Source organism: Culex pipiens, chromosome 1 (genome assembly GCF_016801865.2).
Source record: "Culex pipiens pallens isolate TS chromosome 1, TS_CPP_V2, whole genome shotgun sequence".
Lineage (NCBI taxonomy): Eukaryota > Metazoa > Arthropoda > Insecta > Diptera > Culicidae > Culex > Culex pipiens.
Window position 1 is genome coordinate 116,165,365 of NC_068937.1, and position 13,166 is coordinate 116,178,530.

A 13,166-nucleotide genomic window follows, 5' to 3' on the forward strand; every position below is an offset into this window, starting at 1 on the left:
ATTTAAAAGCAAAATGGTGAATTGAGCTTAAGAAGAATTTACAAACCTGGAATATGATACCACCTAAAAATAATTCAAAAGATAAAAAGAATAACAATAACAAAATAATAAAGGTATAGTTTTATGAAGAAATTCGTCCGTAGATTTATTTACCGTAAATGCGTTTGATTAAATTGTAAATTAATCCAATAGATTCCCTGAGCAAGCATGCCGATTTATTTTATTTTGAGTTTTCTATTTGCTTTATTCAACGTCTGAATTAAACACTCTTTTTTTCTTACCCTTTTTCATATCCTCTCAGACTTATACCGTTTTATCTAGATAAGCTATAAAAGTTCCATATTTTTGACATTCCCCCCAACCCTCGCCTTCCACATTCCACCACCAAACGAAGGAAAATCCCGTCTTTTCTTTTCCTTTCCCCGTGAGTCACATGGTCTCGCCGACGACGGCCAAAACAATCCTTCGTTGCTCGACCGCGAATCCGCTGGAATTTATACACGCAAAACCGGATCGATTTCGTTCGCTCTCTCACATCATTTTGCCAAGCGTGTATTGGTGACGAAGCTAGAGCCGCGAGCTTTCCCCGAGAGCGAGAGCTTTGCGCAGTTTTTTCCAGCCGAGCTTTTCGCGCCGTCTCTTTCTGTCGCTCTGGGGGAAATGGGGAAATGCTTCCAGGATTTCGCGAGGGGAAAATGGTTGCTGTTTCAGTCACTGCTGGAAAGTTGTTCACGGAAGCGGGGGTTTTTCACTGTGTTGGTGAGCTTTCGAGGAGGGAAAGCTTTCGAGAGCGGGACAGCAGCAGCAGGACGTCGTCTGGTCGACTCGCGTAAGCCCAAAAAAAAAGTTTGGTGTCCTACAAAATATATCTCGTATCGTCGTCGTCGTCTGTAACTTCTGTAATTTGTGGTTCGCGATTTTCCGTTTTCGGTGTTCTGTTCGATGGTGCAAAAGTGTGCAATTGTTCTCTAGCCGTTGTGTCTAGTTTTGTCGGTGTGCTATTGTTACGTTGTGCGAGATCTGTCCCCGGTTTGGGCGTCGCGACGCGGTCGTTTTTTGGTGGTGGATTTTCTCCGACGTTGACCCTTTTCAAGCCAGCTCAGTGCTCCGAGACGGAACCAGTTTCACGCCAATTCGAGTCGATCCGCAGTCCGAGTGTCGACATAATTGTTCTATTGTTCTAACCTCCAAATTGGGCTGGCTTTCGAGTATCGAGCTTTCATCGGTGCGTGTGTTTACTACAGGGTTAGTAGAGTTCTTGGTCAGGGTGGCCTGTCAGACGGGGAGAGTGTTATTGATTTATGTGCACGGCACACGGTGGACAAAGAGGAGGGGTGAGGCTGAGGCTAGGTGGCGCCCCCCCTCGACGTCGGAACAAGAAGTTAGATAACAGTGGAGTTTTCACCAGTCAAACACGTGAAGAAGGCTGCCGCTGAAAGAGACTAGAGAGAGACGGCACATGCGCAAAGATTACGTCACAAGTTCGGTTTGACAGCGGCCTGGTGGTATGCTGAGGAAAAACTTTTCTCGGTGTGGTGGAAAACGTTGATTACAGTTTGCGGAACTTGAAGTGGCCGGTTCTCGGAGTGTATTGGAATGGAGAGCTTTCAGCGGGCAGCGTTGCCAGTTCTTGAATAATATTTGGCGATTATATCTTATGGGACTATTTTTAATTTTGACAGTTCATTTTGTTCTCTATTTTTGATGCGGACATACGAAAATATTGCGCTTTGCGAAAATGCTTCAGTTCCGTAGTAACAGGTCAATAGGGCAAATCTGCATTTATAAACAAGCAGTCTATCCCTTTTGCTCAAGTGACAGTTCACGTCAAGTAGATTCGCCCTATTGAATTGAATTTTTTGAAGTTTATGTCCCTCGACTCTGGCTGAAGGGTCAACCAAAAAAAATAAATAAATTACAAACCATAGTATTAACATTGGAATGCGAAAAAAGTTTTATAAAAATTTTACACCTGCCCATTCGTTTTTTCAATCATTGGTTTTCAAAATAGTTAAGACCGATGCAAATATTTATTTTTCAATGCAATAATTGTAATTAAAAGCCAGAATTTCAACATGTACATGGAAACACCATTGGACCATCTAAACCAGTGCTTCTCAACCTTTTGTGCTCCATTCCCCCTTTGGCTGATATTGAAGAACTTAATTCCCTTCCCCCCTCACATTTATTTTGAAGTTATTGGTTTCAATGCACAAATATAACCATACATTTTAGGTGTTTACATAAAAATTGCAATTTTCATAACAAATTAAAGTTTATACTTCGAAATAAACTGAAGTACAGACAACACAAGTTTAATTTTTAAAATGCGCTATAATTTACATTTGCTGTCCATTTTTAATTGAACGCAAAAAGATTTCTAATCTTTAGATTAATAGACATACATTTTTTTAAATTCATTTTGACCGAGCCACGTAGCCCAGTGGTAACGCTTCCGCCTCGCAAGCGGTAGATTGGGGTTCAAATCCCGGCGATCTTTTCCTTTCTGGATTCGATTGCTTAGTAGGAAGGTAGTGTATCGTCACAAACCGGACTTTATCACACCTTAGGAAGACAACCTATGGAATGTTAACATTAACCTTAACATGTTAACATTAAGTTGATTAATAAAATTTTACTTTTTTTTATTTCAATGAATTAAAACTTGCAGATTTTTTTTGATATTTTGTATTTAACTGCTCATATTTAATTAAATAAACCTCACAATAATTATCTTATGACAGTTTTATTAAATTTGGTTCTGTTTATTTTCACTAAACTACTGTTGTTTAATATACAATTCAGCGTTCTGCTTATACTCTGATCCATTATAAAAAAATGAAAAAAAAAAATACTTGGAATGTTTCGAATAAGACAAAAACTCACAAAAAATATTACTTAAAAATTAAGTTTTTTTATAAGCTTGAAGGTTGCAACAATTCACAGCGGTTTTTATAAATAGTAATCCCAAAAATGAATTGAAAACCGAACTGTCAAATTATTGCTTGTGTCCAAAAACCTACAAATGGCAGAGAAAGATTTATTGAAAAAATCATTTTGTATTGTTTCAGTAAATCGAGCACTCTTGTACTAAGCTTACTGGTTTTCTTGTTAGCATAAGAGAGTACAGAGGCATCGAAATGTCAAACTTCACATAAATTAGAGCTTTGAAAAATGAAATTTTAGGAAAAAACTGATGTCGTTCTTACTATTCAAAAAAACTGAATGTTGCATAGAATTGTCAAATAATGATTTATGTTTTTTGTTTTGCAAACTCGTTTAAAGTCATTGAATTTCTATTGAATCCTTATTCCTCCCCTAGAATGGCCAAATTCATACCTTGAACAAACCGACGCGTTTACTGACGTCAACTTCAAAAATATCGAGCTGTTAAATTTTAATAAATCAGCATTTCAATTTTTAACATCAGAAATAGAAGATACAGCTTATGCTACTGTCGAATTATTACAAATCGAAGCGTTGAAAAAACATTTCGTTAATTTTAAGTTAAACAATAAATGAAAAAAAAGCGCAAAACTTACTTGAAAACAAATAAACATTACTTAAAAATTATATGAAAGACAATAAACGGTTTTTATTGTATGACAGGATTTTTATGTGTTTTATGTAAATAATGTAACGTCAGACACTTGGCAGGATATATTTTTCTATAGATGCGAAACAATTTTGTAATCATTAAATTTTACTAAGAACAGTCAGTTTAGAAGCTTGCATGCAAAATATATCTTTTCTAAAAAATGTTTTTTTTTTAATCAAAATTCTAAATTTAAAATGACTTGATTTCAGATGTAACAGCTTTTCAGATACTGCAATTGAACTTCAAAGTGCTGATTTTGCGTTTAATATTTTTGATTGGTTTCGGTTAGAATAGACACAATTCAACAAATTTGTCGGTAACTTGGCAACGCTGCCCGGAAAAGTAGTCATAATTCTCAGCGTGTACGAAATTGAAGAGCTTTTACGTTTCACCACCACATACCCCATTAGCAGACTAGCAGAGTAAACTGTGCGTATGTGAGCAATGCCAGAACAACTACCACCACGTGGGCTACTTGGATCTCTCAACACACAGCTCCAAAAAACCGACCGACTCCGATGTTTCCTAGCTTCGACCCTGCGATCCGAGTCCGAATCCCCCAAACTCTCTCGCACTCTCTCTCGGTCGACCCGTTATCTGTGTGAGTGTGGTCGGCTCCACCGACGACATTCGCACGACGCCCCGACCGAGGGGCCGAGGGCGACGAGCGGCGGTGGGGAACCCCTACGGAACCTGCGAGGCCACTCCGTGTCGGACAGTTCGGTCTGAGTTTCGGTGCTGTGTGTGTTGAGAGCAAGGTTTCGTCGTTTCGTTTGTGGAGCTGTGTAGTTCTCGAGTGCGTCGTTTCGTTGTTGTTGTTGCGGTGTTTCTGTCCGCTCCACGTCGCACGGTGAAGATCACCACACGCCAGCTACCGATCCTACCGAGGTTGGTTGGTTGGTGTTTACGACGGACCACAATCGGTTCTGGACTGTACGCGGATCCGGATCTGCCTCCGCTGACTAGCCACCGCCTACTGCTCTTCACCTCCCTTATCTGGGCGTGGAACAGAAGGAGGGAGGCGGCGCCTACTTCGACTCGATGATCCGCAACTAGAACGGTATGTGACCTGCTTTGATTTAGATCAATTATACAACCTGACATTCCACACACCAGAACACACCACGCAAACCAACTCAAACCACACACAGTGGGCTATTGTGACCTGCCGAACTTAACCTTTCTCCTAATTGAATTACCATGAATTACCACGACTCGGAGTGTGATACAGACGGGTTCTGACAGCACCCAATGATGAACTCATCGAAAACAAAACACTTCTGCACGATGTGACATGAGATGAAAACTGTAAATAAACCACAAAAACACACACACACACACTGATTCTCTTACCTCACAAATTCACACAACCAGCGATTCTGCTTGGGTTTTTTTGTTCAAGTTGTGTGATTTTTTGTTCCTCTTTGCTGTTTTGGCTTTGATCGATGAACCTTTGTGAGTGTGTAATCAACAAAACAGTCAGCCAGTGTGCCCAGCCCTAAGAAGAATGAGGTTATGTTTTTGATGTTGCTGCACTGTTTGGGGGAGCTGTTTGATTGATTCACTGCCTTCGATTGCCGCTGTTGGTTGACGAATTTCCCAGCGGGATTGATGGGGCAAGGTAGACGGGGAAGATTGACGTGGGCACGTGGGTATTGGGCTTTTTCCCGTGCAGTACACGTGGGCGCTTTGGAGTGCTGTGCTTTTGAAGGGATGAGGTTTGTGAAGCGTGTGTGTGTGTGTGTGCTGTACTGGGGATAGTTAGTCATGGTAAAGCATTTGCCATCGATTTTGTTTGAAAATTTATCAGAGAACGTTGATTGCAATAGGCTCGAATGCTTTGCCTGCTTTGAAAATATATTTGATGGATTTGCTTATTCAATATTATTTAAAGCATTTTTTGTATCTGAACATTTTAATTTTTAGTTTTGCACGAATTTTGAAAGAAATAATACGGTTAATAAAATGGTTTTAAAATTAAGTTTTAAATGGTTTGGTAATTAAATAAGCAAACAACCACTCACTTTTAACTAAATTGTGGTTGCATAACTCGAATTTAATGTTTGAAAAAGAAAATATGAAAATGAAAAAAAAATGGTTCGTTATTCGATTATCCGAAGTCCTTCTGTCTTCGGATAATCGAACTTCGAGCCTGGACTGTATTGTATTTGATAAAAAATATATTAAATAGTGGTTTATGAAACAAGCTGCATTTTTTTGAGTTGAATGAATTCGTGTTGAAATAAATCATGTTTGTGAATTGGTTGAAACGAAACGGATTTTTTAAAGTGTTTCGCAACGCTCTTAAACAGTATAAAAAGTATTACTTTTCGATACAAGGGTTATAAAACATTTCAGACCATGGACTCGTAGGTTTAACCCGGTGTATAGACAATCATTAATTAAATTTTCAAGTTTACCTCTTCAAACAACCAATGCGCCATAGGTTTCCTCGTTTATAGGACTTTTTGAAAAAGCTTTGCTCTAAGTGCAAAGATTTCAAAAATATAGTTTTCTAGAAAAATAACTGATTCTGAGAGGCCTGAGATTTCGAAAAAGTGTCCACGTGGTGTATGGATGGTCCTTTAACAATAATCGTTTATTTCTGGAGTTTTTTTTGAAAAGGTCCAATAAACCAAATAGTTAGATTTTGCTTTTTGGGTGTTTTTGAAACCGCCTTGAGTCAGGGGTATTAACACCCAGAAAGCAAAAACTGAAAATTTGGTTTATTGGACCTTTTCAAAAAAAAAAAAAAAAAAACTCCAGATTTGTGCATCTCACTTTATCAATTTGTCATAAAGGAAAATATTTTCAAGCTAGGTCATGTAAAAAAAAAGTCACGCACTTAGAAAATCAGATTGCAAATTGTATTTTATATCTCGAAAAAAGAGTATTTTTGCCTTCCTCACTGAGGTAAGGCTATAATCCTGCTCTAAAAATGAACTTTTTGTTAAAAGCTCGAAGACCCACCTTCATACATACATATCGACTCAGAATCGAAAACTGAACAAATGTCTGTGTGTGTGTGTATGTATGTATGTGTTCAAAAATCTTGCCAAGTTTTCTCAGCACTGACTGAACCGATTTTGATCCAACCAGCTGCATTCGACTTGGTTTAGGGTCCCATACATCGCTATTGAATTGTTTGAAGTTGAAGATAAGTAGTTCAAAAGTTATGTATAAAAATGTGTTTTCACATATATCCGGATCTCAATTATATGCATGTAAACGATGTCCGGATCCATCATCTAACCCATCGTTGGTTAGGTAATGAAGAGACCTTTTCAACGAGTCCACAACATCGAAGATCTGGCAACCCTGTCTCGAGTTATGACCACTTAAGTGATATTTATGTACTTTTTTGAAGCCGGATCTCACTTAAATGCATGTAAACGATGTCCGGATCCATCATCCGACCCATCGTTGGTTAGGTAATCAAGAGACCTTTCCAACGAGTCCACAATATTGAAGATCTGGCAACCCTGTCTCGAGTTATGACCACTTAAGAGATATTCATGTACTTTTTTGAAGCCGGATCTCACTTAAATGCATGTAAACGATGTCCGGATCCATCATCCGACCCATCGTTGGTTAGGTAATCAAGAGACCTTTCCAACGAGTCCACAATATTGAAGATCTGGCAACCCTGTCTCGAGTTATGACCACTTAAGAGATATTTATTTACTTTTTTGAAGCCGGATCTCACTTAAATGCATGTAAACGATGTCCGGATCCATCATCCGACCCATCGTTGGTTAGGTAATCAAGAGACCTTTCCAACGAGTCCACAATATTGAAGATCTGGCAACCCTGTCTCGAGTTATGACCACTTAAGTGATATTTATGTACTTTTTTTAAGCCGGATCTCACTTAAATGTATGTAAAAGATGTCCGGAACCATCATCAGACCCATCGTTGGTTAGATAATCAAGAGACCTTTCCAACGAGTCCACAATATTGAAGATCTGGCAACCCTATCTCGAGTTATGACCACTTAAGTGATATTTATGTACTTTTTTGAAGCCGAATCTCACTTAAATGTATGTAAACGATGTCCGGATCCATCATCAGACCCATCGATACCTTTCCAACGAGTCCACAACATCGAAGATCTGGCAACCCTGTCTCGAGTTATGACCACTTAAGTGATATTTATGTACTTTTTTGAAGCTGGATCTCACTTAAATGTATGTAAACGATGTCCGGAACCATCATCCGACCCATCGTTGGTTAGATAATCAAGAGACCTTTCCAATGAGTCCACATAATTGAAAATCTGGCAACCCTGTCTCGATGACAACTTAAGTTATATCTGTGTACTTATTTTTCTGGACCTAAAAACATAGCTGAAATATGTGTCCAAACCAATATTACCCATTGTTGGTATAAAGTGAGGAAGGCATCAACCACATAGGTGGATTAGGTTAGTTTTTTAGTCATGAACTGGTCACACTGTTTAAACAACTTAAGTCGTTTACTGCATTCAAGCAACTAACACATAACTAAATTTGTTTGTGTGTTTGTTTTTACTAGTTATCTTATTCATATAAACTCACTAATCCTCTACTATCATCGATTTTACCTCCCCTCTCGTGTGAGTGTAAAACAAAACACACAACCCGTAAAGCTCTCAAACCATACATACACACACCGACAACCACCCCATCGGTGAGTTGTTTTCTTTGCGTTTCACTCACTCCACCTGTTCGGTGGTCATTGAAAGTTCGAACAAGCACACACACACACACACTATCGGTGGTTTGTTTTACCTTTTCTTCTTGTTGTTTTTGTTCATTTTGTATTTCTTTGAGCCGGGCCAATTTGTCTCCCAGTTCCCCTCCACCCTCCTCTTCTCCGGCCACCCGCAATTGACCACCATTCGCTCGATGTGGTGGCATTTTCTCCGTCTGTTTTGCTTTTGTCCGATTTTCTCCTCCCACGCAAAAAGCTTGAACGTCGTACAGTGAGGGGCAATTTTTTTTGGCTAGTTTTGTTTTTGTTACAAATTCTTTGTGTATGATTTTTTAAACGTCATAAATTATTACCATTTTCTTTTTTTTTTTTTTTTAGTTTTGTGCCGTTGTATGAAATCAATCCATGCAATGTATTAATTTATATTATTTTACATTTATAATATATCACTATTATTGAAAACGTAGTAAATGCCCAAGAAATGAAAAAGTTGACCCTAAAATTGTTTACCCTACAGGTGGGCTACTAAGGTGTAATCGAAAATTGATTTCTCCAGCAACACAGGTTTGGGTATCTTTTATGGTCACAAATAGAGGGTGACGAGCGGGAATTCCCGGGAAATCGGCCATTTTTGGACCTCTCGATTCCCGGGAAATTGGTCGAGACTCCCGAGAAATTTTATATTTACTTATAAATATCTAACCAAAATTAATAATTTAATCAGATAAACAATTGAAACATTCGAAATTGTTTAAAACATTAGATGTTCAATGTTCGATTTTCAAGTTTGCATAAACCAATGCTTCTCTAATCTTCTTATTCTAAAAGTGTGAATTTTAACTTTTCAAAATTCCAATAACTATAATTGAGAGTACCGTCAGTGGGTGTGACTATGGGTCTAAAAATGATACACCTCTAGTAATTTCTTAGTAACAAAAACAATTTAAAGAACATCGAAAATCTTTAAACGTAGATTTATTCTTAGATAGTTTACTAACATTTTCCCAAAATATGGTCGATTTTGATAAACACTACCTTAAATGCCAAAAGCTTGAAAAATGACCCAATCTCACCCGTTAGAGGGGGTGACATTGGGTCAAATGAAACTAAAATGATGCTCAAATACAACGATATGGTAAAAACAAGTCATCCAACAGTGTTTCTTGTTCGAGGGAATCGTATTGACACGCTACAATGTTTGAAGTGGAGATTTTGAAACATTTGAGTAGTTTTCGAGCAATTCTAGCAAAAATATTAGAAAAATGATTTTTTGAGAGGTCATTTTTGGCCAAAAACGTACCCCAAATTTGGACATCTGCCAAAATAACAGGATTTGTTCTAGGAACGAGATTTTTTCAGCGCAGTCATCTTAAGATGTCCCCTACATAACCCTTTTAACAAAATTCAGTTTCGTTGAGAATAACCTGAGAAATGGTAAAATCCGTAAAAAATCACTTTGACCCAATCTCACCCCCCAGACCCAATGTCACCCCCACTGACGGTAACCAAAAAATGTGGACCCAAAAATCAACCTTGAAACATTCTAAGCAAATACAAACCAGGAATGAAATATTCATCATTTCTATGAGGGAAAACCTTTTCAAGATAAGTTTAATTTTCATATCCCCTCTCAAGCATAGCAAAACTCATAATTTTGTGTTTTTTTTAATTCTAAGTAAGTCAATTTCGCTGTATCGATTTAATTTTCTTTTTTTATGTCAATAAGTCATTTTGTGTTTTGCGTATTAAATTATATTTTGGGAATAAAAATCAGGCATTCGTTGTAAACTTAGTGTCCGCTAATTATGAACATTTACAGTTGACCTTAAGAAGGAAAAAATCAACCTAAAGTTATTGTATTGTGTCGTTATTTATCATAATGCAAAAATATGATATTGCATAATTGGAAATTATATATGAGCAACTCTCTACGAAATCGGCCGATTTCGACCATTTTTATTTTTTGTATTTTTTTATTTGGCTCAAACTTTGTGGGGGTCTTCCCTATGACCAAATAAGCATTTTTGCGTCATTGGTTCACCCATACAAGTCTCCATACAATGTTGGCTGCTGTCCATACAAAAATGGTATGTAAATATTCAAACAGCTGTAACTTTTGAGTGAATTTTCTGATCAATTTGGTGTCTTCGGCAAAGTTGTAGGTATTGTTAAGGACTTTTGAGAAAAAAATAGGTACACGGAAAAAAAATTGCAGATTTTTTTATCAACTTTTTTTTCACTAAAACTCAATTTCCCAAAATACGTATTTTTTGATTTTCGAGATTTTTTGATATGTTTTAGGGGACAAAATCCGCAACTTTTGAGCCATAGTGAAACATGGTCAAAAAACCTGCCGCCGAGTTATGATTTTTTGAAAAAAAAACAGTGATTTTTGGAAAATTCGAAATTTCATGCAAAAACAAGTTTGACATCATTTTTTAATGATAAATTGAATTTGCAATCAAAAAGTACTTTACAGATTTTTTGATAAAATGCTCCGTTTTCAAGATATAGCCACCGAAAGTTTGATTTTAGCGAAATATTTGCAGTTTTTCGATTTTTAAAAATAGTGACCATGAGTGACCATTTCCAAAAATATTTTTTTTGAAAAGTTCAGAAAATTTGCGGAAAAGTTGCGGATTTTTGTCCCCTAAAACATATCAAAAAATCTCGAAAAACAAAAAATACGTATTTTGGGAAATTGAGTTTTAGTGAAAAAAAAGCTGATAAAAAAATCTGCAAATTTTTTTCCGTGTACCTATTTTTTTCTCAAAAGTCCTTAACAATACCTACAACTTTGCCGAAGACACCAAATTGATCAGAAAATTCACTCAAAAGTTACAGCTGTTTGAATATTTACATACCATTTTTGTATGGACAGCTGCCAAAATTGTATGGAGACTTGTATGGGTGAACCAATGACGCAAAAAAGCTTATTTGGTCATAGGGAAGGCCCCCATAAAGTTTGAGCCAAATCAAAAAATACAAATAAAATCCATTTCCGGTTTTGGTAGAGAATTGCTCATATTAGTTATTTTTTACCTTAAAAAAACTAATAACAAGTTCAACAACAAATTTGTGCAACTTTTAAAAAATCACTCAGTGCGAATGAAGATTCGTAAACATTTTATACTTCAATTTTGAGTCCCTAAAAGGCTCAAGAAACGATTTTCTATTTGTAGATTGAGGGAAAAAATAGAAAAATGAAGAAATAGTTCCTCAAAATAACGACGTTACTTAAATTTACGTTTTATAGGATTAGTATGAATTAATTGTTTCTGAATTCATTAAAAAGAAACGTTTTTTTACTTATCTTCTTAAATTATTGACACAATTGGCTGGTTAAAAAAAAATTCCCGGGTCCCGGGAATCAACTCTCGATTCCCGGGAAATTGAAAATCTCGAGAGTCGTCACCATCTAGTCACAACCAACCTCCCAAAATTTGGGAAGTCCACGAATGGAAATTACTATGGGGAAATTCCATTTTCACATTTTTCATACTTCAACTGCGTTAGTTTTATTAAATAATATAACAGGAATTTTGTAAACGCAAAAGTGCAAGTTTTCCAAGAAGTTTCCCCAGAGTAATTTGAATTTCCATACAAATTATATCAGTTAGCCGAGATGGTTAGGGCGCGGACCTGATTTTTTTCTTCGGTACACGCTTTCTTTGTACACGTTTTCTCATACAATATTACATGCTTTTGTTCACAAAGGTGGTGTGCATGCTTTTGCATGCGATTTTAAACAGATTTTGTTTTGCTGTGTATAATAATGCAAAACTCATTTAACACTGAGGTCTGTCAGTTTTTTCTCAATATTTAAAAAAAAATCTTTAAAAGTTAAATCGCTCTGAAATAAACGAGTTGCAGTACTAAATAATTCACACACTGTATTATCATCCCTTGTCCTTTCTCCAGTATGGCCCAAAGTTGCTTTGACAAGCACTGACAAAATATTGACCGACTGTCTACTAGCTAAAGCTTTGAATCACCCACCCCCCTTACTTCCCTTTATACTGTTTTGTTCCTCTTTAATCCTGAAAATGGAGGGCACCCTCCTACAGACTACCCCTTACCTGGCGCCTCCACAACAAGCTCTAAAATATAACATAAGAGGGGGGAGGCTTGAAGGGCTTTATCGATTTACCTGTATGTGTGACGGTTCTCTGTGGCCGGGTCCGACGGCCTACGCCGGGGTTTTACCAGAGTGTCACGTTTTTTCGAGTCTTCCGTCTATTTCTACGGAAAATGCGGATTTTGCACCCCTTTCAACCATGTGTGTTTATTGGCTTCAAATGTGCTGAACTGTGTTTTTTTTCTCATGTTGTTTTATTTTTCTACCGTTGAAATCAGTTCCAATTGGTGGTTTGGCGGAACACGGATTCGAAAATATATAGGTTAATTTGATTTTGCTGAGGTGAAAATTTCGTTGGATGCCGATTGAGAGTAGATTTGTAGCACTATATTATTCTACGATCAAAAATATACTCTGAAAAAATTTCAAAAATTTAAATTATAAACTAAATCGAACCAATCCGACAATGAACCACATTGTTCAAAACCTAATCACACTCGCACTAATTTGTGTTACACGTGCAGTCCACCACATCAGCCCGCAGTCACCGGTCGTCGTTTGCGGGTGTATTGCAGCTTTCAACGGGAAAATTATTCAAATCGGACGGAATGTCCTGAGGGGCGCGTTGAGATTTCCATAATCACCCTCATGCTCTGGACGGTGTGCACCAGAAAGAATGGTGTTCTAATTAGCATTTACCAGCGCACTGCGAGTCGAGTCGCTGCTGCTGGAAATCAGTGCTCGGAGTTTTCAATTGCACCGCCACCAGGAAACTGAGTCTGGAAAAGTGCTTTTTTA

At 37.4% G+C, this 13,166-nt stretch overlaps 1 protein-coding gene across 7 annotated transcripts in view; it reads left to right on the forward strand.

The window, feature by feature from the left end:
- The first annotated feature begins 615 nt into the window (after positions 1-615).
- Positions 616-13,166, forward strand: part of LOC120415460 (complexin) — a 488,836-nt gene continuing 476,285 nt past the window's right edge. Inside the window, exon 1 of one of the 7 annotated variants that reach the window (XM_039577042.2) lies at positions 616-1,245. The gene's annotated coding sequence lies outside the window, so the exon portion shown is untranslated. The other 6 variants (XM_039577033.2, XM_039577016.2, XM_039577051.2 and 3 more) reach the window with 6 other exon arrangements.